This window comes from Lagenorhynchus albirostris, chromosome 6 (genome assembly GCF_949774975.1).
Source record: "Lagenorhynchus albirostris chromosome 6, mLagAlb1.1, whole genome shotgun sequence".
Classification (NCBI taxonomy): domain Eukaryota; kingdom Metazoa; phylum Chordata; class Mammalia; order Artiodactyla; family Delphinidae; genus Lagenorhynchus; species Lagenorhynchus albirostris.
The window spans coordinates 97527156-97553718 of record NC_083100.1 but is presented as its reverse complement, the minus strand read 5'-3'; positions in this window follow the sequence as shown (position 1 = coordinate 97553718).

Sequence of the window (26563 nt, the reverse complement as noted above, 5' to 3'; positions counted from 1 at the left end):
CTTTTGGGACACACTCTTGTTGTTTTATGAGAGAAACTCCAGGTCAAGTGATGTTCACACGAGTCGTCATGGTGCCCTGTTGCCCCCGGTTATCTCTCTGGATGTTGGAGTTGGAGGGCCTCCTCACTCGAGGTCGGTGTGCCCACGGAGCGAACCCTGCAACTTCAGGGCATGGTTGGTGGTTAGGATCACCACGTGGGGTCCTTTTCCCTTAGGAGGGAGGTGGCCTTTTGGGCTTCTGATTTCCAGGTTTTTAGATACCGCCAGTATCTTGGCCAGATGTGGCAGTGGGCCAAGCCCCTTGGTGACCATAGTTTATCCTACCTGGATGGCATTCTTGCATTGTTCCATTTCAAGTGGTCCCAGGTTTTGCACTAATTCTCCAATGGCGATTCACCTTTCACCGGGAATGTAAAGGTCAAAGGGTTTAGCTAAATTAGGGAGTTCCAGGGCAAGGGTCTGAATTGACTGCTCTTTCCATTCTTGAAAGGCCACTTGTGGATTCTATTCAAAAGGATCATCATCTTTTCCTTTCAGTGTTTCATATAGAGGCCCAGCTAGTAGACTGTAGTTAGGGATCCAGAAGCAGCAAACCCTGGCCTCCCCAGGAACCCCTAAGCTGTCTTCTAGTTTTAGAAAGGGGTAAGGCTGAAAATGGTTTCTTCCCTTTCCTGGGATGGACTTCTCCAACCTTCTGTGAGAATGAAGCCCAGGCAGGTCACGGCAGTCTGTGATATTTGAGCTTTTTCTTGGACAACTTCTATCCTTTATTGGCTTGGTAGTTCAGAGGCCTCCTTAGTAGGGCTGGCGATCAGAATGTCGTCTGCATATTGAAGGAGGGTTTCCTTTTCCAGAGGTAGAACTTTTAGGTCTTCAGCTAAGCTTTCCCCAAAGATGGTGTGGGAATTTTTGCACCCTTGGGACCAGACGGCCCGGAAGTATTGTTTTAGTTGTATGTTGAGTCCTGCCACTCACAAGCCAAAATTTCTTGTGACTCTGGGACTAATGGAATACAAAAGAAGGCATCATTGAAGACTAATACAGAATACCATGTCCTGGTGGTTGGTAGAATGACCAGCAGGGTGTAGGAATTAGGAGCAACTGGAGGTATATCCTCGGTGGCTTCACTGACTGTCCTGACATCCTTTACCAGGTCCCCAGCAGCCCATGGGGCTCTCGTGGTCAGACCAATCCCAGAATATGGAGCTCACCTGGGCAGGTACCCCACCCCCACCCCAGCCCACAGGGCTCTCGTGGTCAGGCCCCTCCCAGGATACAGAGCTACCCTTGCAGGTACTGTGGCAGGGCTGGGCACACAGGAACCGTGCACATAGCCCTCATTGCAGAGCACCCCCAGCTCACCTGTCGCTCAGAGCTGACACAGAGCACCTCAGAGCAGGACTTGAACTAACAAACAGCAGCTGCGACAGGTCTGTGACCCTGGGCATCACTCCGTGAGGCCTCCCTCCACCTGGTCTTCCAGAGACTTCCACTGCACCCGGGGCACCAGGCCTGTGTCTCCAACCACCACCCACCCCTCCTCTCCCTGACTCCTGGGTTCCTCTCATTAGGAGAGGGTTTTCTTGAAGTTGTCTCCCACTCATGGGCCAGATAAAATGATTAGAAAACAAGCCAAAGCTGCAGCCCCTTGTCTATCCTGACTCTCAGGAGCCCACACCTGTTCCTTGGACCTGGCCGGTTCAGCAAGTTCCATTTTCTGCAACTGTGAGCCCCTGAGGGGTGATGATTGGCTGACCTGGGCAGCCTTACCGTGCCGGCCAGCCCTCCCCAGGTGTGCCTGGGTTGAGATCACTATAAATACCACTCCAGGCAGCAAGAGCCCCTGCAGCCGTGCCTGACGCCATTTTCTCTGCCCTGTCAGCAGTCTCGGGGCTGGGCTGGTGGGAGGGAGTGAGAGGCCACGGCTTTGTGGGTGGCCCAGTGTGAGTGGGGCTCTGCTGGACTTTCTGCAGCAGTTGCCAGGCTGCCACCTGCTAAAGAAGAAGATGTGTCACCCATACCTGCTGCTGGAATTTCTCCCTGGGCAGAGGTGAGGAAGGAAAAAAGCAGTGGGGGCAGGGACAGGACGGGTATCTCAGGCAGGGAAATGGAAATCTTCCAGAAGAGCACCCAGGGCCAGGACCATCCTGGCTGGCCTGCAGGCACCAAGTCGGCCGGCATGCTGTCACTCGTGTGGCTCTATGGCCCTCCCTCTAGGCTTTCAAGTCCTTGTATATATTCAGGTGTTTTACCTGGGATGGGTGGGAATAGTTCAGCAGCAACTGGCCTGGGGCTCAGCTCACGTTTACTCACAGATGCCTCGGCACGGTGCCCCAGCTTTGCAATGAGGACGCTTGTTGCGTGGGGGCTGCTGGCTGAATGGGAGACGATTCCCCACCACTGACCAACTTCAGAATTGTTTACAACTGGAGCAAGTGCCCTGATACGGTTTTCCTCTGTGGAACTGGTGGGTTCTGTGTTTTTTTTCTCTTTTACGTTTTGGGTTCAAGGTAGATTTTATTCCTCTTTTTTGTATTTACAGATATAAGCATGGAAATAATTTATTCATATAAATACATGTATGTGAAGGGAATAATTGTTTTTTCTATTTTTTAAATTTTATTTCTTTTTAATTTTGAATTTTATTTTATATTTTTATACAGCAGGTTCTTATTGGTTATCTATTTTATACATATAAATGTATACATGCCAATCCCAGTCTCTCAACTCCTCCCACCACCACCCCCCAACAGCTTTCCCCCCTTGTTGTCCATACGTTTGTTGTCTACATCTGTTGCTCTATTTATGCCTTGCAAAATGGTTAATCTGTACAGGTTTTCTAGGTTCCACATATATGCATGAATATACAAGATTTGTTTTTCTCCTTCTGACTTACTTCACTCTGTATGACAGTCTCTAGATGCATCGACGTCTCTACAAATGACCCAATTTCATTCCTTTTCATGGCTTAGTAATATTCCATTTTATATATGTACCACGGCTTTATGCATTCGTCTGTCTGTGGGCATTTAGGTTGCTTCCATTACCTCGATATTGTAAATAGTGATGCAATGAACATTGCGGTGAATGTCTCTTTTTGATTTATGGTTTTGTCTGGGTATATGTCCAGTACTGGGATTGCTGTATCATATGGTAATTCTATTGTTAGTTTCTTAAGAAATTTCATATTGTTCTCCATAGTGACTGTATCAATTTATATTCCCAACAATAGTGGAAGAGGGTTCCTTTTCTCCACACCCTTTCCAGCATTTTTTGCTTGTAGATTTTCTATGATGCCTATTCTACCAGGTGTGAGGTGATACCTCATTGTTGAATCCATTTAGTTGAGCAAGGGGTAGGTCTTGTCTATTCCATATTTGGCTTATGGAATGGTATCTGTGCTAATTTCAAACTCTGGTTTAATGCAGCACCCCAACTCACCTTCCCCCTTAAGCAAGCATAAGTTAGTTTTCTAAACTTGAGACCCTGTTCTGTTTTGTAATTCAGTTCATGTGTAGCCAAGTTCACATACCGTGTATTAGTGATACCTTATGATGTTTCTTTTTCTGTGTGACTTATTTCACTTAGAATCATCATGCCTCAATCCACTCATTATGCTGGTACAGGCCTGGTGACATAGATTTCATTGCTGAGTGGTATTCTGTTGTACATAAGTACCGCAACTTCTTTATCCATTATTTGCTCTCTGGGATATTTAACTTGTGCCGTAGAAGAGATTCCAGTAAAAAGAACCGTCCCAACCTTTGGGGTGGCTGTGTCTTTTTGCTTTTAATTTCCCTAAGCTATAGGACCATAAGTGGAAGTGCCCTAGGCTCTGTTGCTTTGTTTTTTAGATGTTTCAGGAAACACCATACACTTCTCCCGAGTGGCTGTTGGCAATTTACATCCCGCCCATCAGCATAACAAGGCTCCCAGTTCTCCATGGCCTGTCCTGCCTTTCTGGATTTTACACTTTTTTCAGATGGCCCTTTTGACCGGGGGGAAGTGAGACTTCATTGTAGTGCAGATTTCCTTTGCAAGCTTGCTTGGTTGGCCAAAAAGGGCGTATGCGTTTTTTCCTGAATATATTCAGGAAAAAACGCATACGCCCTTTTTGGCCAAGTGCATCATTGTGGACGTTCTGCCTCTTTTCCTATGCTTTAAATGCAATTCCAGTCTACCTCCTGAAATCGGTTTCCTGCAATTCTGCCCCGCTTTCAAGTCCTCTTGGCAGCCTTACTTCAGTATATTTTTGGACGATAGCTGTCATTTATAACTCTGCAGGTTTGTGAATTACAGTGCCCCTGAGCTCCTTTCTTCAACTCGCTTTCTCGTGAGCTGGCCGTAACACCGCAGGATGGCTTCAGGCCCTAATCTGGTTCCGGCACGGCACGCTGAGCCTTTGGTTAATTCCACTTCCTGGTGCGAAATGAGAGTTAAATTTGCCCGTCCAGACACCTCCAGCTAGTCTCTCATTGGTTCTCCCTATTCCTGTTCATCTTCCGCAGAAATTGCAAACTGGGCCAAACAGGAGGTTAAAGGCACTGACTCTCCAAGTCAGGAGAGTGTTAGTAAAGCGTCTGGCATGTTGCACCCGAGTACCAGGGAATGAAAAGTGAGACACATTTGAACATGTTTCTCGATCACATGGTGCATCATACTCTGGGTTCCACATGCATGTTTTAGCTGAAGGAAGTATCCCTTAAACCTGGAGAGTTGAGACCCATGGAATGGGTACCATGCAATATGACTTCAAAGGTCTTCGTTTGCTCACCGAACCTCACCAATCTTATGAGCCCCAAGTGTCCAGCCTTATGTGTCACCCAGCTCTGGGGGTAGATGTGGTAAATGCAGGTTGCATCAGAAGCCTTGAATGAATTACCTAAGTATTTCTCTCTATTTCACTGTCATTGTGTTTTGTTTAAGAAATTTATTTTTATTATGGGATTTACCTGATTTTCACTGCTTTAATGCCGCTGTACACACTCTTGATTCCCTTACAGAGATATATAAATCCATAGGTTTTATGATTCTTACTAGTCAGGTATATTCCTAGGCGTTGAATATGGGGTGTTGAGTCCATTTCGTTGAGCAAGGAGTAGCTCTTGTCTATTCCATATTTGGCTTAAGGAACTTTATCTGTGCTCATTTCAATCTCTGGTTTTATGCAGCACCCCAACTCACCTTTCCCCTTAAGCAAGCATAAGTTGGGTTTCTAAATTTGAGACCCTGTTCTGTTTTGGAATTCAGTTCCTGTGTAGCCAAGTTTACATTCCGTGTATTAGTGATACCTTATGATGTTTCTTTTTCTGTGTGACTTATTTCAGTTAGATTCATCGTACTTAGTCCTCTCATTATGCTGCTACGGGCCTGATGACATAGATTTCATTGCTGAGTGATATTGCATTGTACGTAAGTACCACAACTTCTTTATCCATTTTTCACTTTCTGTGATATTGAACTTGTACCGTATATGAGGTTCTTGTAAACAGAGCCATCCCAAACTTTGGGGTGGCTGTGTCTTTTTGATTTTAATTGCCCTAAGCTATAGGACCATAAGTGGAAGTGCCCTAGGCTCTGTTGCTTTGTTTTTTAGATGTTTCAGGAAACACCATACACTTCTCCCGAGTGGCTGTTGGCAATTTACATCCCGCCCATCAGCATAACAAGGCTCCCAGTTCTCCATGGCCTGTCCTGCCTTTCTGCATTTTACACTTTTTTCAGATGGCCCTTTTGACCGGGGGGAAGTGAGACTTCATTGTAGTGCAGATTTCCTTTGCAAGCTTGCTTGGTTGGCCAAAAAGGGCGTATGCGTTTTTTCCTGAATATATTCAGGAAAAAACGCATACGCTCTTTTTGGCCAAGTGCATCATTGTGGACGTTCTGCCTCTTTTCCTATGCTTTAAATGCAATTCCAGTCTACCTCCTGAAATCGGTTTCCTGCAATTCTGCCCCGCTTTCAAGTCCTCTTGGCAGCCTTACTTCAGTATATTTTTGGACGATAGCTGTCATTTATAACTCTGCAGGTTTGTGAATTTCTGTGCCCCTGAGCTCCTTTCTTCAACTCGCTTTCTCGTGAGCTGGTCGCAACACTGCAGGATGGCTTCAGGCCCTAATCTGGTTCCGGCACGGCACGCTGAGCCTTTGGTTAATTCCTCTTCCTGGTGGGAAATGAGAGTTAAATTGGCCCGTCCAGACACCTCCAGCTAGTCTGTCATTGGTCCTCCTTATTCCTGTTCATCTTCTGCAGAAATTGCAAACTGGGCCAAACAGGAGGTTAAAGGCACTGAACCTCCAAGTGGGGAGAGTGTTAGTAAAGCGTCTGGAATGTTGCACCCGAGTACCAGAGGATGAAAACTGAGACATATTTGAACACGTCTCCCGATCACACGGTTGATCATACTCTGGGTTCCACATGCATGTTTTAGCTGAAGGAAGAATCCCTTAAACCTGGAGAGTTGAGACCTGTGGAATGGGTACCATGCAATATGACTTCAAAGGGTCTTCATTTGCTCACCGAACCTCTCCAATCCTATCACTGCTGTGTTTATGCCCCTGTACACACGCTTGATTCTCTTTCGGAGACATAGCAATCCATAGGTTTTAAGCTACTTACTAGTCAGGTACATTCTTAGGCGTTTAATATGGGGTGATGAGTCCGTTTCGTTGAGCAAGGAGTAGCTGTTGTCTATTCCATATTTGGCTTAAGGAACTTTATCTGTGCTCATTTCAATCTCTGGTTTTATGCAGCACCCCAACTCACCTTTCCCCTTAAGCAAGCATAAGTTGGTTTTCTAAATTTGAGACCCTGTTCTATTTTGGAATTCAGTTCCTGTGTAGCCAAGTTTACATTCCATGTATTAGTGATACCTTATGATGTTTCTTTTTCTGTGTGACTTATTTCAGTTAGATTCATCGTACTTAGTCCACTCATTATGCTGCTACGGGCCTGATGACATAGATTTCATTGCTGAGTGATATTACATTGTACGTAAGTACCACAACTTCTTTATCCATTTTTCACTTTCTGCGATATTGAACTTGTACCGTATATGAGGTTCTTGTTAACAGAGCCATCCCAAACTTTGGGGTGGCTGTGTGTTTTTGATTTTAATTGCCCTAAACTATAGTACCATAAGTGGAAGTGCCCTAGGCTCTGTTGCTTTGTTTTTTAGATGTTTCAAGAAACACCATACACTTCTCCCGTGTGGCTGTTGGCAATTTACATCCTGCCCATCAGCATAAGATGGCTCCCAGTTCTCCATGGCCTGTCATGCCTTTATGGATTTTACACTTTTTTCAGATGGCCCTTTTGACCAGGGGGAATTGAGACTTCATTGTAGTGCAGATTTCCTTTGCAAGCTTGCTTGGTTGGCCTAAAAGGGCGTATGCGTTTTTTCCTGAATATATTCAGGAAAAAACGCATACGCCCTTTTTGGGCAAGTCAGGTTTTTGAATTGCAGTGGCCCTTAGCTCCATTTTTCAGCTCTTAGTTTTGTGATCTTGCCCCATAACCACAGGATTCCTTGAAGCCCTATTCTTCTTCTGGGGCACCTTGCTGTGCCTTTGGTTCATTCTTCTTACTGATGTGAAATTAGAGTGACATGTGCCCATTGAAACCGCTACAGCTATTTTCTCACTGGTTCCCCCTATTCCCATTCATCCTCCGCACTAACTGAAGACTGTGCGATACCAGAACTTAAAGGCATTGACTCTCCATGTGGGGATGTTGTTAGTAAAGCGGCTGGAATGTCGATCCGGAGCCCCAGGAGAGGAAAAATGTGGTGCGTTTTAGAAACCTTTCCCGATCAGTCGCTGGGTTTCCCAAGCATGGTTTAGCTGTAGGAAGATTCCCTTCAACCTGGAGTGTTGGGACCCTTGGAATGAGTAGCATGAAGTATTGCATTAAACTTTCGGCAGTTGCTCACCGAAGCTCACCAATCCTCTCAGCCCCAAGTGTCCAGCCTTATGTCTTATCCAGCTGTGGGTTTATATGTGGTCAATCCAGGTTGCATCACAGCCCCTGAGCGAATTTTGTAAGAATTTTTCTCTCTTTCATTGTTTCTGCGTTTTGTTTTTAACATTTATTTCTATAATGGGGTTTAGCTCATTTTCACTGCTGTGTTTGTGCCGCTCTGCACACACTTGATTCCCTTATGGAGATAGATCAATACATGGGTTTTAAGATTCTTATTACTCAGATATATTTCTCTGCGGTGTATAGGGTGTGTTGAGGCCAGTTCATTGAGCAAGGTGTAGATCTTGTCTAATACCTATTTGGTTTCTTGAACGGTATCTGTGCTCATTTCAAACTCTGGTTTTATGCATCACCCCACCTCTCCTTTCCCCTTAAGCTGACATAAGTGTGTTTTCTAAATGTGAGACACTGTTCTGTTCTGTAATTCATTTCTTGTGCAGCCATATTTACCCTCCCTCTATAAGTGATATCTTATGATATGTTTCTTTTTCTGTTTGACTTATTTCAAGTAGTATTATCGGACCTAAATCCACTCTTTATCCTTCTACTAGCCTTATTACATTGATTTCATGGTGAAGAGATATTCCATTGTACATAAGTACCACATCTTCTTTATCCATTGTTCTCTTTCCTGGGATATTTAAGGTGTACTGAAGTTGAGGTTCTTGTAAACAGAGTAGCCCTAAACTGTGGTGTGCTTGTGTCTTGTTGATTTTTAGACTTCCCTAGATATACTCCCATGATTGGAAGTGTCCTATGCTCTGTAGCTCTGTTTTTAGATGATTTAGGAACCACCATACACTTCTCCAGAGTGGCTCTCGGCAGTTCACACACTGCCCATCAGCGTATAAAGGCTCCCTGTTCTCCATGGCCTGTCCTGCATTTCTGGTTTTTACAACTTTTTAGGATGGCCCTTTTGACCGGTGGGAAATGAGACTTCTTTGTTGTGCACATTTGCATTGCTTGCTTGCTTCGTTGCCCATAAAGTGCGTATGCGTTTTTTCCTGGATATAATCAGGAAAAATCGCATACGCCCTTTTGGGCCAACTGCATCATTGTCGAAATTCTGCCGCTTTTCATGTGCGTTAAAGACGAGTCCAATCTATCTCTTGAAATCTGTTTCTTGCAATTCTGTCTTGCATTCAGATCCTCTTCTTTGCCTTACCTCAACATATTTTTGGACGTTAGTTTTCATTTATAACTCTGCAGGTTTGTGAATTGCAGTGACCCTGAGCTCCATGTTTTAAGTTGCTCTTTTGTGAGCTGGCCTCAAACCCGCAGGATTGCTTCAGGCCCTATTTTGGCTCCGGCGAGGCAGGCTGAGCCTTTTTTTAATTCTTATTCTTAATGGGAAATTAGAGTGATATGTGCCCGTCCAAACCCCTACAACTCTTCTCTCATTGGTTCCCCCTCTTCCCGTTCATCCTCCTCACAATTTGCAAAATGTGTGAAACAGAAGTTTAAATGTGCTGATTCTCCAAGTGGGGAGCTTCTAAGTAACGTGGCTGGAATGGTGAACAGGAGCACCAGGAGAGGATAAATGAGGTGCATCACATGGTGTACAGTCCTCTGGGTTTTCCATGCATGTTTTAGCTGTAGGAAGATCCCTTGAACCTGCAGATTTGGGACCCATTGAATGGGTACCAGGTAGTATTACTTTAAAGGGTGTGCATTTCCTCACCCAACCTCACATTTCTCTTAGCGCAAACAGTTTCCAGCCTTATGTCTCATCCTGCTGTGGGTCTAGATGTGTTCAATCCATGTTGCATCACCGTCCCTGAGGAAAAGTTGTAAGAGGTTTTCTCTGTCTCTCTGTCGTTTATTTTTTTCAATTTATTACTATATTGGTTACAGCTGATTTTCAAAGCTCTGTTTCTTGCTGCTGTACATCCACTTGATTCACGTACAGAGAGACATCAATAAATTCTTTTTCAGATTCTTACCAGTCGTATATATTCTTTTCCGGTGACTTGAGTGTGCTGAGTGCAGTTCTTTTAGCTACCATGTAGGCCTTGTTGATTATCAGTTTGGTATTTGGAATGGTATCTTTGCTAATTTCAACCTCCTGGATGATGCCTCACCCCTCCCCACCTTTCCCGTTTAGCAGCCTTATGCGTGTTTTCTACATATTTGACTATGTTTTTGTTTTGTAATTTATTTCATGTGTAGCCATTTTGGATTCCACCTTTAAGTGATATCTTATGATATGTGTCTTTTTCTTTTTGAATTCTGTCACTTAGAATGATCATACGTAACTCCTCCGGAGTTGTTACAGCTGGCCATATTTCATTGATTTCCAGGCTGAATAATATTCCACTCTACCTAAGTACCACATCTCTATCCATTTTTTCCCTCCAGAGACATTTAAGTTATATCCTAGTCGAGGATCTTTTAAACAGAGAGGGGGTAAACATTGGGGTGCCTGTGTCCTCTCGAGTTTTGTTTTTCCCAAGATATACGCCCATGAGTGCAAGTGCCCTATGCTCTGTAGCTCATTGTTTAGATGCTTTAGTAAACACAATACACTTCTCCAGAATGGCCGTTGGCAATATACATTTCCACTATAAGTCTCACAGGGCTCCCTCTTCTCCTTGCCCTGTCCTGCATTTCTGTTGTTTACGCTTTATGAGGATGGCTCTTCTGACTGATGCAAAGTGATGTCTTTTGTAGTATTGACTTCCAGTGCCCACCTGTTTGGGTGGCTAAAAAGGTGTACGCTCTTTTCTTGAATATATACACAAAAAAACGCATACACCCTTTTTGGCCAACTGCAGTGTTGGCAATGTTCAGCTCCTTTTCTTGTGCTTAATGGCGAGTCCTTTCTACCTCCTCAAATCCCTTTCCTGCCATTCTCCCTTGCTTACAAGTCCTTTTCTCTGACTTTCCTCAAGACATTTTTCAGTGATGGATATTTTCAACTCTGCAGTTTTGTGAATTGTACTGCCCCTGAGTTCTATTGTTCAACTTGTGTTTATGGGAACTGGCCACAAAGCAGCGGGATTTCCTCAAGCCCTATACTGTTTCCATGGGCAACCCTAGCCTTTGGTCAATTCGTCTTCCTGATTGGAAATTAGAGTGACATGTGCCTGTCTGAACACGTAGGACTTGTCTCTCATTGTTCCTCATCCTTCCGCTTCATCCTCTGGACAAATTCCAAACTGTACGCAACAGGATGTTGACAGTGCTGACATCTCCAAGTGGGGAGACTGTTAGTAAAGACGCTGGAGGGGTGAACCCGAGCACCAGGAGATGAGGAGATGAGATGCCTTTTCCAAACTCTTCCCGATCAGACGGTATACCATCCTCTGGGTGTGACAGACATGTTTTAGCAGTAGGAAGAGTCCCATTCATGTAAGGAGAACACCAGGGCTTTTTCAAAATCAGTGTCTCCCCGAAACCCAAACTGGGGAATTTTTTAAGCTACGGCTACACATATGTTCATTAAGGGCCTTGGGAAGTAGGCAGAGTCCAAACTTTAGATGATTGAAGTCTTCAGGGTCAGAAGCACTCACCACCAGCTTCCCTTAGGTTACACTTTAACTGTCATTGATAGATGATGTCAATAAAAATATCTATTCTTTTTCAGATTATTTCCCCTTATAGGTTATTGCAAAATGTTGAGTGTAGTTCCCTGTGCTATACAGTAGTTCCTTGTTGATGATCTATTTTATACATAGCAGTGTGTATGTGTTAATCCCAAACTGTTAATTTATCCCTCCTCCCACCTTTCCCCTTTGGTAATAATAAATTATAAGATTTTATACTTCTCAGAAATGGGGGAGCTGAAATGGAAAAGCATTTAAAAAAATTTAATTAAATTTAAAAAAAAAAAGCATTTCAATGGAAAAGCATTAAAAAAAAAGCATTTCAATGGAAAAGCATTTAAAACAAGATTGAAGGTTTAACCAAGATTATTAGATGTACATCCTTGGAAAGAAATCACTTCATTTCTCTAATATTGAGCTGACAAATAAGACAAACCTTTTCACTGAACTTGCTTATAATAAAGTGATGGAAATATCAAATGGAAGTGTTAGAAACATCTTATTTTACCCGAGCCTTATACACTGTTCTATGTTAACTACACTTTGGCTCACACATCTGTTCATTGAGGTTACAATAGTCACCTCAATTTCTGTTACTGATCCTCCAGAGTGGACCCCAACAAGTGTCCCCCTGCCCAGTGTCATTGGGGCCAACAGATCGAGACTGAGTTTGGTTCACAAGCAAAGGAAACTTTATATTTTGATCAGAGAATGGAGAGGTGAGAGCATGTACTACCCCGTGGGCTGTGGGCTGGGCTGCTGTGTAGAGATCCTGTCAGAGTCAGTGGGAGGGAGGGGGCGGAGCTCTCGAGGGCCGGGTTGGCTGTAGCTCAGGCTCTATATCGCGGAGTCTGCCCTGGGCCCCAGGAGCTGAGGTGTCGACCCAGCCATTCTGCACTAGGAAATCTGGTCTGAAGTGCCGGGTGTGGAACCTCTGCATGCGGGACCCTAGGAGCACGTGAAATTAGACAAAGCACAAAGGATAAAAAAGGTTAGACTTGACTTTATTGCCCAGATTCTATTTTTATCTCCCAGGGATTTTTAATGGGCTTTGCTGGGGACAAACCCCCCCCTCTGCCTTTTGTCCCGTTCCTCATTCTTGGAGTGCTGAGGGTGCAGACCCTTCTTCTGTAACTGCTGAGTGCTGAGTTGGGAGCCCTCATACCCTGGGGCGAGGGTCAGAGCTTCTCCTCAGCAGCCTCCAGGTGACGTTGATTGTCCCCAGGCCCCCTGCCTCCCTGCTCGTCCACCTGAGCACCAGCATTGGAAGTGTTATAGATTCTAATGACCTTTAAGGGTCCAGGAAAGAGATGTGCAGAGACGCTGTGGGGGCCGGTTTCACCCCGCCCTACATTTGTTCGGCCACCTTAGGCCGACCGTTTCTGCCAGCCTAGATGCTCTGACCAGTAGTCTGCGCTTTCTTCAATTAGGCCCCTGAATTAACGTACAAACAGCACCAGGTGTCAGAGCCCTGCCCGCTCAACTCCCAGACAGTCCAGGGTCAGTGGTGATCAAGGACCATGATGGCCACTGAGTCAACAGCCTTTTGAAGTAAACAAGAGTCCAGCCGGTCTTACTGGCCACCATCATCACGGTGTCTGTAGGCTTTTCTGTGGTGACAGTGTGATATACGGTTCCCCCGCCAAGATTATTAGCTCCCCTCTGGGTGCAGTAAGTCCTGCAAGCAGTAGTCTACTCTTTTGGGACACACTCTTGTTGTTTTATGAGAGAAACTCCAGGTCAAGTGATGTTCACACGAGTCGTCATGGTGCCCTGTTGCCCCCGGTTATCTCTCTGGATGTTGGAGTTGGAGGGCCTCCTCACTCGAGGTCGGTGTGCCCACGGAGCGAACCCTGCAACTTCAGGGCATGGTTGGTGGTTAGGATCACCACGTGGGGTCCTTTTCCCTTAGGAGGGAGGTGGCCTTTTGGGCTTCTGATTTCCAGGTTTTTAGATACCGCCAGTATCTTGGCCAGATGTGGCAGTGGGCCAAGCCCCTTGGTGACCATAGTTTATCCTACCTGGATGGCATTCTTGCATTGTTCCATTTCAAGTGGTCCCAGGTTTTGCACTAATTCTCCAATGGCGATTCACCTTTCACCGGGAATGTAAAGGTCAAAGGGTTTAGCTAAATTAGGGAGTTCCAGGGCAAGGGTCTGAATTGACTGCTCTTTCCATTCTTGAAAGGCCACTTCTGGATTCTATTCAAAAGGATCATCATCTTTTCCTTTCAGTGTTTCATATAGAGGCCCAGCTAGTAGACTGTAGTTAGGGATCCAGAAGCAGCAAACCCTGGCCTCCCCAGGAACCCCTAAGCTGTCTTCTAGTTTTAGAAAGGGGTAAGGCTGAAAATGGTTTCTTCCCTTTCCTGGGATGGACTTCTCCAACCTTCTGTGAGAATGAAGCCCAGGCAGGTCACGGCAGTCTGTGATATTTGAGCTTTTTCTTGGACAACTTCTATCCTTTATTGGCTTGGTAGTTCAGAGGCCTCCTTAGTAGGGCTGGCGATCAGAATGTCGTCTGCATATTGAAGGAGGGTTTCCTTTTCCAGAGGTAGAACTTTTAGGTCTTCAGCTAAGCTTTCCCCAAAGATGGTGTGGGAATTTTTGCACCCTTGGGACCAGACGGCCCGGAAGTATTGTTTTAGTTGTATGTTGAGTCCTGCCACTCACAAGCCAAAATTTCTTGTGACTCTGGGACTAATGGAATACAAAAGAAGGCATCATTGAAGACTAATACAGAATACCATGTCCTGGTGGTTGGTAGAATGACCAGCAGGGTGTAGGAATTAGGAGCAACTGGAGGTATATCCTCGGTGGCTTCACTGACTGTCCTGACATCCTTTACCAGGTCCCCAGCAGCCCATGGGGCTCTCGTGGTCAGACCAATCCCAGAATATGGAGCTCACCTGGGCAGGTACCCCACCCCCACCCCAGCCCACAGGGCTCTCGTGGTCAGGCCCCTCCCAGGATACAGAGCTACCCTTGCAGGTACTGTGGCAGGGCTGGGCACACAGGAACCGTGCACATAGCCCTCATTGCAGAGCACCCCCAGCTCACCTGTGGCTCAGAGCTGACACAGAGCACCTCAGAGCAGGACTTGAACTAACAAACAGCAGCTGCGACAGGTCTGTGACCCTGGGCATCACTCCGTGAGGCCTCCCTCCACCTGGTCTTCCAGAGACTTCCACTGCACCCGGGGCACCAGGCCTGTGTCTCCAACCACCACCCACCCCTCCTCTCCCTGACTCCTGGGTTCCTCTCATTAGGAGAGGGTTTTCTTGAAGTTGTCTCCCACTCATGGGCCAGATAAAATGATTAGAAAACAAGCCAAAGCTGCAGCCCCTTGTCTATCCTGACTCTCAGGAGCCCACACCTGTTCCTTGGACCTGGCCGGTTCAGCAAGTTCCATTTTCTGCAACTGTGAGCCCCTGAGGGGTGATGATTGGCTGACCTGGGCAGCCTTACCGTGCCGGCCAGCCCTCCCCAGGTGTGCCTGGGTTGAGATCACTATAAATACCACTCCAGGCAGCAAGAGCCCCTGCAGCCGTGCCTGACGCCATTTTCTCTGCCCTGTCAGCAGTCTCGGGGCTGGGCTGGTGGGAGGGAGTGAGAGGCCACGGCTTTGTGGGTGGCCCAGTGTGAGTGGGGCTCTGCTGGACTTTCTGCAGCAGTTGCCAGGCTGCCACCTGCTAAAGAAGAAGATGTGTCACCCATACCTGCTGCTGGAATTTCTCCCTGGGCAGAGGTGAGGAAGGAAAAAAGCAGTGGGGGCAGGGACAGGACGGGTATCTCAGGCAGGGAAATGGAAATCTTCCAGAAGAGCACCCAGGGCCAGGACCATCCTGGCTGGCCTGCAGGCACCAAGTCGGCCGGCATGCTGTCACTCGTGTGGCTCTATGGCCCTCCCTCTAGGCTTTCAAGTCCTTGTATATATTCAGGTGTTTTACCTGGGATGGGTGGGAATAGTTCAGCAGCAACTGGCCTGGGGCTCAGCTCACGTTTACTCACAGATGCCTCGGCACGGTGCCCCAGCTTTGCAATGAGGACGCTTGTTGCGTGGGGGCTGCTGGCTGAATGGGAGACGATTCCCCACCACTGACCAACTTCAGAATTGTTTACAACTGGAGCAAGTGCCCTGATACGGTTTTCCTCTGTGGAACTGGTGGGTTCTGTGTTTTTTTTCTCTTTTTCGTTTTGGGTTCAAGGTAGATTTTATTCCTCTTTTCTGTATTTACAGATATAAGCATGGAAATAATTTATTCATATAAATACATGTATGTGAAGGGAATAATTGTTTTTTCTATTTTTTAAATTTTATTTCTTTTTAATTTTGAATTTTATTTTATATTTTTATACAGCAGGTTCTTATTGGTTATCTATTTTATACATATAAATGTATACATGCCAATCCCAGTCTCTCAACTCCTCCCACCACCCCCCCCAACAGCTTTCCCCCCTTGTTGTCCATACGTTTGTTGTCTACATCTGTTGCTCTATTTATGCCTTGCAAAATGGTTAATCTGTACAGGTTTTCTAGGTTCCACATATATGCATGAATATGCAAGATTTGTTTTTCTCTTTCTGACTTACTTCACTCTGTATGACAGTCTCTAGATGCATCGACGTCTCTACAAATGACCCAATTTCATTCCTTTTCATGGCTTAGTAATATTCCATTTTATATATGTACCACGGCTTTATGCATTCGTCTGTCTGTGGGCATTTAGGTTGCTTCCATTACCTCGATATTGTAAATAGTGATGCAATGAACATTGCGGTGAATGTCTCTTTTTGATTTATGGTTTTGTCTGGGTATATGTCCAGTACTGGGATTGCTGTATCATATGGTAATTCTATTGTTAGTTTCTTAAGAAATTTCATATTGTTCTCCATAGTGACTGTATCAATTTATATTCCCAACAATAGTGGAAGAGGGTTCCTTTTCTCCACACCCTTTCCAGCATTTTTTGCTTGTAGATTTTCTATGATGCCTATTCTACCAGGTGTGAGGTGATACCTCATTGTTGAATCCATTTAGTTGAGCAAGGGGTAGGTCTTGTCTATTCCATATTTGGCTTATGGAATGGTATCTGTGCTAATTTCAAACTCTGGTTTAATGCAGCACCCCAACTCACCTTCCCCCTTAAGCAAGCATAAGTTAGTTTTCTAAACTTGAGACCCTGTTCTGTTTTGTAATTCAGTTCATGTGTAGCCAAGTTCACATACCGTGTATTAGTGATACCTTATGATGTTTCTTTTTCTGTGTGACTTATTTCACTTAGAATCATCATGCCTCAATCCACTCATTATGCTGGTACAGGCCTGGTGACATAGATTTCATTGCTGAGTGGTATTCTGTTGTACATAAGTACCGCAACTTCTTTATCCATTATTTGCTCTCTGGGATATTTAACTTGTGCCGTAGAAGAGATTCCAGTAAAAAGAACCGTCCCAACCTTTGGGGTGGCTGTGTCTTTTTGCTTTTAATTTCCCTAAGCTATAGGACCATAAGTGGAAGTGCCCTAGGCTCTGTTGCTTTGTTTTTTAGATGTTTCAGGAAACACCATACACTTCTCCCGAGTGGCTGTTGGCAATTTACATCCCGCCCATCAGCATAACAAGGCTCCCAGTTCTCCATGGCCTGTCCTGCCTTTCTGGATTTTACACTTTTTTCAGATGGCCCTTTTGACCGGGGGGAAGTGAGACTTCATTGTAGTGCAGATTTCCTTTGCAAGCTTGCTTGGTTGGCCAAAAAGGACGTATGCGTTTTTTCCTGAATATATTTTGGCCAAGTGCATCATTGTGGATGTTCTGCCTCTTTTCCTATGCTTTTAATGCAATTCCAGTCTACCTCCTGAAATCGGTTTCCTGTAATTCTGCAATGCTTTCAAGTCCTCTTGGCAGCCTTAATTCAGTATATTTTTGGACGATAGCTGTCATTTATAACTCTGCAGGTTTGTGAATTACAGTGCCCCTGAGCTCCTTTCTTCAACTCGCTTTCTCGTGAGCTGGCCGCAACACCGCAGGATGGCTTCAGGCCCTTATCTGGTTCCGGCACGGCACGCTGAGCCTTTGGTTAATTCCTCTTCCTGGTGGGAAATGAGAGTTAAATTTGCCCGTCCAGACACCTCCAGCTAGTCTCTCATTGGTTCTCCCTATTCCTGTTCATCTTCCGCAGAAATTGCAAACTGGGCCAAACAGGAGGTTAAAGGCACTGACTCTCCAAGTCGGGAGAGTGTTAGTAAAGCGTCTGGAATGTTGCACCCGAGTACAAGGGGACGAAAACTGACACATATTGGAACACGTCTCCCGATCACACGGTTGATCATACTCTGGGTTCCACATGCATGTTTTAGCTGAAGGAATAATACCTTAAACCTGGAGAGTTGAGACCCGTGGAATGGGTACCATGCAATATGAATTCAAAGGGTCTTCATTTGCTCAGGGAACCTCTCCAATCCTATCACTGCTGCGTTTATGCCCCTGTACACACGCTTGATTCTCTTTCGGAGACATAGCAGTCCATAGGTTTTAAGATACTTCCTAGTCAGGTACATTCTTAGGCGTTTAATATGGGGTGTTGAGTCCATTTCGTTGAGCAAGGAGTAGCTCTTGTCTATTCCATATTTGGCTTAAGGAACTTTATCTGTGCTCATTTCAATCTCTGGTTTTATGCAGCACCCCAACTCACCTTTCCCCTTAAGCAAGCATAAGTTGAGTTTCTAAATTTGAGACCCTGTTCTGTTTTGTAATTCAGTTCCTCTGTAGCCAAGTTATATTCCGTGTATTAGTGATATCTTATGATGTTTCTTTTTCTGTGTGACTTATTTCAGTTAGAATCATCGTACCTGAATCCACTCATTATGCTGCTACGGGCCTGATGACATAGATTTCCTTGCTGAGTGATATTGCATTGTACGTAAGTACCACAACTTCTTTATTCATTTTTCACTTTCTGCGATACTGAACTTGTACCGTAAACCAGGTTCTTGTAAACAGAGCCGTCCCAACCTTTGGGGTGGCTGTGTCTTTTTGATTTTAATTTCCCTAAGCTATAGGACCATAAGTGGAAGTGCCCTAGGCTCTGTTGCTTTGTTTTTTAGATGTTTCAGGAAACACCATACACTTCTCCCAAGTGGCTGTTGGCAATTTACATCCCACCCATCAGCATAACAAGGCTCCCAGTTCTCCATGGCCTGTCCTGCCTTTCTGGATTTTACACTTTTTTCAGATGGCCCTTTTGACCGGGGGGAAGTGAGACTTCATTGTAGTGCAGATTTCCTTTGCAAGCTTGCTTGGTTGGCCAAAAAGGGCGTATGCGTTTTTTCCTGAATATATTCAGGAAAAAACGCATACGCCCTTTTTGGCCAAGTGCATCATTGTGGACGTTCTGCCTCTTTTCCTATGCTGTAAATGCAATTCCAGTCTACCTCCTGAAATCGGTTTCCTGCAATTCTGCCCCGCTTTCAAGTCCTCTTGGCAGCCTTACTTCAGTATATTTTTGGACGATAGCTGTCATTTATAACTCGGCAGGTTTGTGAATTACAGTGCCCCTGAGCTCCTTTCTTCAACTCGCTTTCTCGTGAGCTGGCCGCAACACCGCAGGATTGCTTCAGGCCCTAATCTGGTTCCGGCACGGCACGCTGAGCCTTTGATTAATTCCTCTTCCTGGTGCGAAATGAGAGTTAAATTTGCCCATCCAGACACCTCCATCTAGTCTCTCATTGGTTCTCCCTATTCCTGTTCATCTTCCGCAGAAATTGCAAACTGGGCCAAACAGGAGGTTAAAGGCACTGACTCTCCAAGTCGGGAGAGTGTTAGTAAAGCGTCTGGAATGTTGCACCCGAGTACCAGGGGACGAAAACTGACACATATTGGAACACGTCTCCCGATCACACGGTTGATCATACTCTGGGTTCCACATGCATGTTTTAGCTGAAGGAAGAATACCTTAAACCTGGAGAGTTGAGACCCGTGGAATGGGTACCATGCAATATGACTTCAAAGGGTCTTCATTTGCTCACCAAACCTCTCCCATCCTATCACTGCTGCGTTTATGCCCCTGTACACACGCTTGATTCCCTTTCAGAGACATAGCATTCCTTAGGTTTTAAGCTACTTACTAGTCAGGTACATTCTTAGGTGTTTAATATGGGGTGATGAGTCTGTTTCGTTGAGCAAGGAGTAGCTTTTGTCTATTCCATATTTGGCTTAAGGAACTTTATCTGTGCTCATTTCAATCTCTGGTTTTATGCAGCACCCCAACTCACCTTTCCCCTTAAGCAAGCATAAGTTGGGTTTCTAAATTTGAGACCCTGTTCTGTTTTGGAATTCAGTTCCTGTGTAGCCAAGTTTACATTCCGTGTATTAGTGATACCTTATGATGTTTCTTTTTCTGTGTGACTTATTTCAGTTAGATTCATCGTACTTAGTCCTCTCATTATGCTGCTACGGGCCTGATGACATAGATTTCATTGCTGAGTGATATTGCATTGTACGTAAGTACCACAACTTCTTTATCCATTTTTCACTTTCTGCGATATTGAACTTGTACCGTATATGAGGTTCTTGTAAACAGAGCCATCCCAAACTTTGGGGTGGCTGTGTCTTTTTGATTTTAATTTCCCTAAGCTATAGGACCATAAGTGGAAGTGCCCTAGGCTCTGTTGCTTTGTTTTTTAGATGTTTCAGGAAACACCATACACTTCTCCCGAGTGGCTGTTGGCAATTTACATCCCGCCCATCAGCATAACAGGCTCCCAGTTCTCCATGGCCTGTCCTGCCTTTCTGGATTTTACACTTTTTTCAGATGGCCCTTTTGACCGGGGGGAAGTGAGACTTCATTGTAGTGCAGATTTCCTTTGCAAGCTTGCTTGGTTGGCCAAAAAGGGCGTATGCGTTTTTTCCTGAATATATTCAGGAAAAAACGCATACGCCCTTTTTGGCCAAGTGCATCATTGTGGACCATCTGCCTCTTTTCCTATGCTTTAAATGCAATTCCAGTCTACCTCCTGAAATCGGTTTCCTGCAATTCTGCCCCGCTTTCAAGTCCTCTTGGCAGCCTTACTTCAGTATATTTTTGGACGATAGCTGTCATTTATAACTCTGCAGGTTTGTGAATTACAGTGCCCCTGAGCTCCTTTCTTCAACTCGCTTTCTCGTGAGCTGGCCGCAACACCGCAGGATGGCTTCAGGCCCTAATCTGGTTCCGGCACGGCACGCTGAGCCTTTGGTTAATTCCTCTTCCTGGTGGGAAATGAGAGTTAAATTTGCCCGTCCAGACACCTCCAGCTAGTCTCTCATTGGTTTTCCCTATTCCTGTTCATCTTCTGCAGAAATTGCAAACTGGGCCAAACAGGAGGTTAAAGGCACTGACTCTCGAAGTCGGGAGAGTGTTAGTAAAGCGTCTGGAATGTTGCACCCGAGTACCAGAGGATGAAAACTGAGACATATTGGAACACGACTCCCGATTACACGGTTGATCATACTCTGGGTTCCACATGCATGTTTTAGCTGAAGGAAGAATCCCTTAAACCTGGAGAGTTGAGACCCGTGGAATGGGTACCATGCAATATGACTTCAAAGGGTCTTCATTTGCTCACCGAACCTCTCCAATCCTATCACTGCTGTGTTTATGCCCTTGTACACATGCTTGATTCTCTTTCGGAGACATAGCATTCCTTAGGTTTTAAGCTACTTACTAGTCAGGTACATTCTTAGGTGTTTAATATGGGGTGATGAGCCCGTTTCGTTGAGCAAGGAGTAGCTGTTGTCTATTCCATATTTGGCTTAAGGAACTTTATCTGTGCTCATTTCAATCTCTGGTTTTATGCAGCACCCCAACTCACCTTTCCCCTTAAGCAAGCATAAGTTGCTTTTCTAAATTTGAGACCCTGTTCTGTTTTGTAATTCAGTTCCTGTGTAGCCAAGTTTACATTCCGTGTATTAGTGATATCTTATGATGTTTCTTTTTCTGTGTGACTTATTTCAGTTAGAATCATCATACCTGAATCCACTCATTATGCTGCTACGGGCCTGATGACATAGATTTCCTTGCTGAGTGATACTGCATTGTACGTAAGTACCACAACTTCTTTATCCATTTTTCACTTTCTGCGATATTGAACTTGTACCGTAAACCAGGTTCTTGTAAACAGAGCCGTCCCAACCTTTGGGGTGGCTGTGTCTTTTTGCTTTTAATTTCCCTAAGCTATAGGACCATAAGTGGAAGTGCCCTAGGCTCTGTTGCTTTGATTTTTAGATGTTTCAGGAAACACCATACACTTCTCCCGAGTGGCTGTTGGCAATTTACATCCCGCCCATCAGCATAACAAGGCTCCCAGTTCTCCATGGCCTGTCCTGCCTTTCTGGATTTTACACTTTTTTCAGATGGCCCTTTTGACCGGGGGGAAGTGAGACTTCATTGTAGTGCAGATTTCCTTTGCAAGCTTGCTTGGTTGGCCAAAAAGGGCGTATGCGTTTTTTCCTGAATATATTCAGGAAAAAACGCATACGCCCTTTTTGGCCAAGTGCATCATTGTGGACGTTCTGCCTCTTTTCCTATGCTTTAAATGCAATTCCAGTCTACCTCCTGAAATCGGTTTCCTGCAATTCTGCCCCGCTTTCAAGTCCTCTTGGCAGCCTTACTTCAGTATATTTTTGGACGATAGCTGTCATTTATAACTCTGCAGGTTTGTGAATTTCTGTGCCCCTGAGCTCCTTTCTTCAACTCGCTTTCTCGTGAGCTGGCCGCAACACCGCAGGATGGCTTCAGGCCCTAATCTGGTTCTGGCACGGCACGCTGAGCCTTTGGTTAATTCCTCTTCCTGGTGGGAAATGAGAGTTAAATTTGCCCGTCCAGACACCTCCAGCTAGTCTCTCATTGGTTCTCCCTATTCCTGTTCATCTTCCGCAGAAATTGCAAACTGGGCCAAACAGGAGGTTAAAGGCACTGACTCTCCAAGTCGGGAGAGTGTTAGTAAAGCGTCTGGAATATTGCACCCGAGTACCAGGGGACGAAAACTGACACATATTGGAACACGTCTCCCGATCACACGGTTGATCATACTCTGGGTTCCACATGCATGTTTTAGCTGAAGGAAGAATACCTTAAACCTGGAGAGTTGAGACCCGTGGAATGGGTACCATGCAATATGACTTCAAAGGGTCTTCATTTGCTCACCGAACCTCTCCAATCCTATCACTGCTGCGTTTATGCCCCTGTACACACGCTTGATTCTCTTTCGGAGACATAGCAGTCCATAGGTTTTAAGATACTTCCTAGTCAGGTACATTCTTAGGCATTTAATATGGGGTGTTGAGTCCGTTTCCTTGAGCAAGGAATAGCTGTTGTCTATTCCATTTTTGGCTTAAGGAACTTTTTCTGTGCTCATTTCAATCTCTGGTTTTATGCAACACCCCAACTCACCTTTCCCCTTAAGCAAGCATAAGTTGGGTTTCTAAATTTGAGACCCTGTTCTGTTTTGTAATTCAGTTCCTGTGTAGCCAAGTTTACATTCCGTGTATTAGTGATATCTTATGATGTTTCTTTTTCTGTGTGACTTATTTCAGTTAGAATCATCGTACCTGAATCCACTCATTATGCTGCTACGGGCCTGATGACATAGATTTCCTTGCTGAGTGATATTGCATTGTACGTAAGTACCACAACTTCTTTATCCATTTTTCACTTTCTGCGATTTTGAACTTGTACCGTAAATGAGTTTCTTGTAAACAGAGCCGTCCCAACTTTTTGGGTGGCTCTGTCTTTTTGATTTTAATTTCCCTAAGCTATAGGACCATAAGTGGAAGTGCCCTAGGCTCTGTTGCTTTGTTTTTTAGATGTTTCAGGAAACACCATACACTTCTCCCGAGTGGCTGTTGGCAATTTACATCCCGCCCATCAGCATAACAAGGCTCCCAGTTCTCCATGGCCTGTCCTGCCTTTCTGGATTTTACACTTTTTTCAGATGGCCCTTCTGAACGGGGGGAAGTGAGACTTCATTGTAGTGCAGATTTCCTTTGCAAGCTTGCTTGGTTGGCCAAAAAGGGCGTATGCGTTTTTTCCTGAATATATTCAGGAAAAAACGCATACGCCCTTTTTGGCCAAGTGCATCATTGTGGACCATCTGCCTCTTTTCCTATGCTTTAAATGCAATTCCAGTCTACCTCCTGAAATCGGTTTCCTGCAATTGTGCCCCGCTTCAAGTCCTCTTGGCAGCCTTACTTCAGTATATTTTTGGACGATAGCTGTCATTTATAACTCTGCAGGTTTGTGAATTACAGTGCCCCTGAGCTCCTTTCTTCAACTCGCTTTCTCGTGAGCTGGCCGCAACACCGCAGGATGGCTTCAGGCCCTAATCTGGTTCTGGCACGGCACGCTGAGCCTTTGGTTAATTCCTCTTCCTGGTAGGAAATGAGAGTTAAATTTGCCCGTCCAGACACCTGCAGCTAGTCTCTCATTGGTCCTCCCTATTCGTGTTCATCTTCTGCAGAAATTGCAAACTGGGCCAAACAGGAGGTTAAAGGCACTGACTCTCGAAGTCGGGAGAGTGTTAAAAAAGCGTCTGGCATGTTGCACCCGAGTACCAGAGGATGAAAACTGAGACATATTGGAACACGTCTCCCGATCACACGGTTGATCATACTCTGCGTTCCACATGCATGTTTTAGCTGAAGGAAGAATCCCTTAAACCTGGAGAGTTGAGACCCGTGGATAGGGTACCATGCAATATGACTTCAAAGGGTCTTCATTTGCTCACCGAACTTCTCCAATCCTATCACTGCTGCGTTTATGCCCCTGTACACACGCTTGATTCTCCTTCGGAGACATAGCAATCCATAGGTTTTAAGATACTTCCTAGTCAGGTACACTCTTAGGCATTTAATATGGGGTGTTGAGTCCATTTCGTTGAGCAAGGAGTAGCTCTTGTCTATTCCATATTTGGCTTAAGGAACTTTATCTGTGCTCATTTCAATCTCTGGTTTTATGCAGCACCCCAACTCACCTTTCCCCTTAAGCAAGCATAAGTTGAGTTTCTAAATTTGAGACCCTGTTCTGTTTTGTAATTCAGTTCCTGTGTACCCAAGTTTACATTCCGTGTATTAGTGATATCTTATGATGTTTCTTTTTCTGTGTGACTTATTTCAGTTAGAATCATCATACCTGAATCCACTCATTATGCTGCTACGGGCCTGATGACATAGATTTCATTGCTGAGTGATATTGCATTGTACGTAAGTACCACAACTTCTTTATCCATTTTTCACTTTCTGCGATTTTGAACTTGTACTGTAAACCAGGTTCTTGTAAACAGAGCCGTCCCAACCTTTGGGGTGGCTGTGTCTTTTTGATTTTAATTTCCCTAAGCTATAAGACCATAAGTGGAAGTGCCCTAGGCTCTGTTGCTTTGTTTTTTAGATGTTTCAGGAAACACCATACACTTCTCCCGAGTGGCTGTTGGCAATTTACATCCCGCCCATCAGCATAACAAGGCTCCCAGTTCTCCATGGCCTGTCCTAGATTTCTGGATTTTTCACTTTTTTCAGATGGCCCTTTTGACCGGGGGGGATGTGAGACTTCATTGTAGTGCAGATTTCTTTGCAAGCTTGCTTGGTTGGCCAAAAAGGGCGTATGCGTTTTTTCCTGAATATATTCAGGAAAAAACGCATACGCCCTTTTTGGCCAAGTGCATCATTGTGGACGTTCTGCCTCTTTTCCTATGCTTTAAATGCAATTCCAGTCTACCTCCTGAAATCGGTTTCCTGCAATTCTGCCCCGCTTTCAAGTCCTCTTGGCAGCCTTACTTCAGTATATTTTTGGACGATAGCTGTCATTTATAACTCTGCAGGTTTGTGAATTACAGTGCCCCTGAGCTCCTTTCTTCAACTCGCTTTCTCGTGAGCTGGCCGCAACACCACAGGATGGCTTCAGGCCCTAATCTGGTTCCCGCACGGCACGCTGAGCCTTTGGTTAATTCCTCTTCCTGGTGGGAAATGAGAGTTAAATTTGCCCGTCCAGACCCTTCCATCTAGTCTGTCATTGGATCTCCCTATTCCTGTTCATCTTCCACAGAAATTGCAAACTGGGCCAAACAGGAGGTTAAAGGCACTGACTCTCCAAGTCGGGAGAGTGTTAGTAAAGCGTCTGGAATGTTGCACCCGAGTACCAGGGGACGAAAACTGACACATATTGGAACACGTCTCCCGATCACACAGTTGATCATACTCTGGGTTCCACATGCATGTTTTAGGTGAAGGAAGAATACATTAAACCTGGAGAGTTGAGACCCGTGGAATGGGTACCATGCAATATGACTTCAAAGGGTCTTCATTTGCTCACCGAACCTCTCCAATCCTATCACTGCTGCGTTTATGCCCCTGTACACACGCTTGATTCTCTTTCGGAGACATAGCAATCCATAGGTTTTAAGATACTTCCTAGTCAGGTACACTCTTAGGCATTTAATATGGGGTGTTGAGTCCATTTCGTTGAGCAAGGAGTAGCTCTTGTCTATTCCATATTTGGCTTAAGGAACTTTATCTGTGCTCATTTCAATCTCTGGTTTTATGCAGCACCCCAACTCACCTTTCCCCTTAAGCAAGCATAAGTTGGGTTTCTAAATTTTAGACCCTGTTCTGTTTTGTAATTCAGTTCCTGTGTAGCCAAGTTTACATTCCGTGTATTAGTGATATCTTATGATGTTTCTTTTTCTGTGTGACTTATTTCAGTTAGAATCATCGTACCTGAATCCACTCATTATGCTGCTACGGGCCTGATGACATAGATTTCATTGCTGAGTGATATTGCATTGTACATAAGTACCACAACTTCTTTATCCATTTTTCACTTTCTGCGATATTGAACTTGTACCGTAAACCAGGTTCTTGTAAACAGAGCCGTCCCAACCTTTGGGGTGGCTGTGTATTTTTGATTTTAATTTCCCTAAGCTATAGGACCATAAGTGGAAGTGCCCTAGGCTCTGTTGCTTTGTTTTTTAGATGTTTCAGGAAACACCATACGCTTCTCCCGAGTGGCT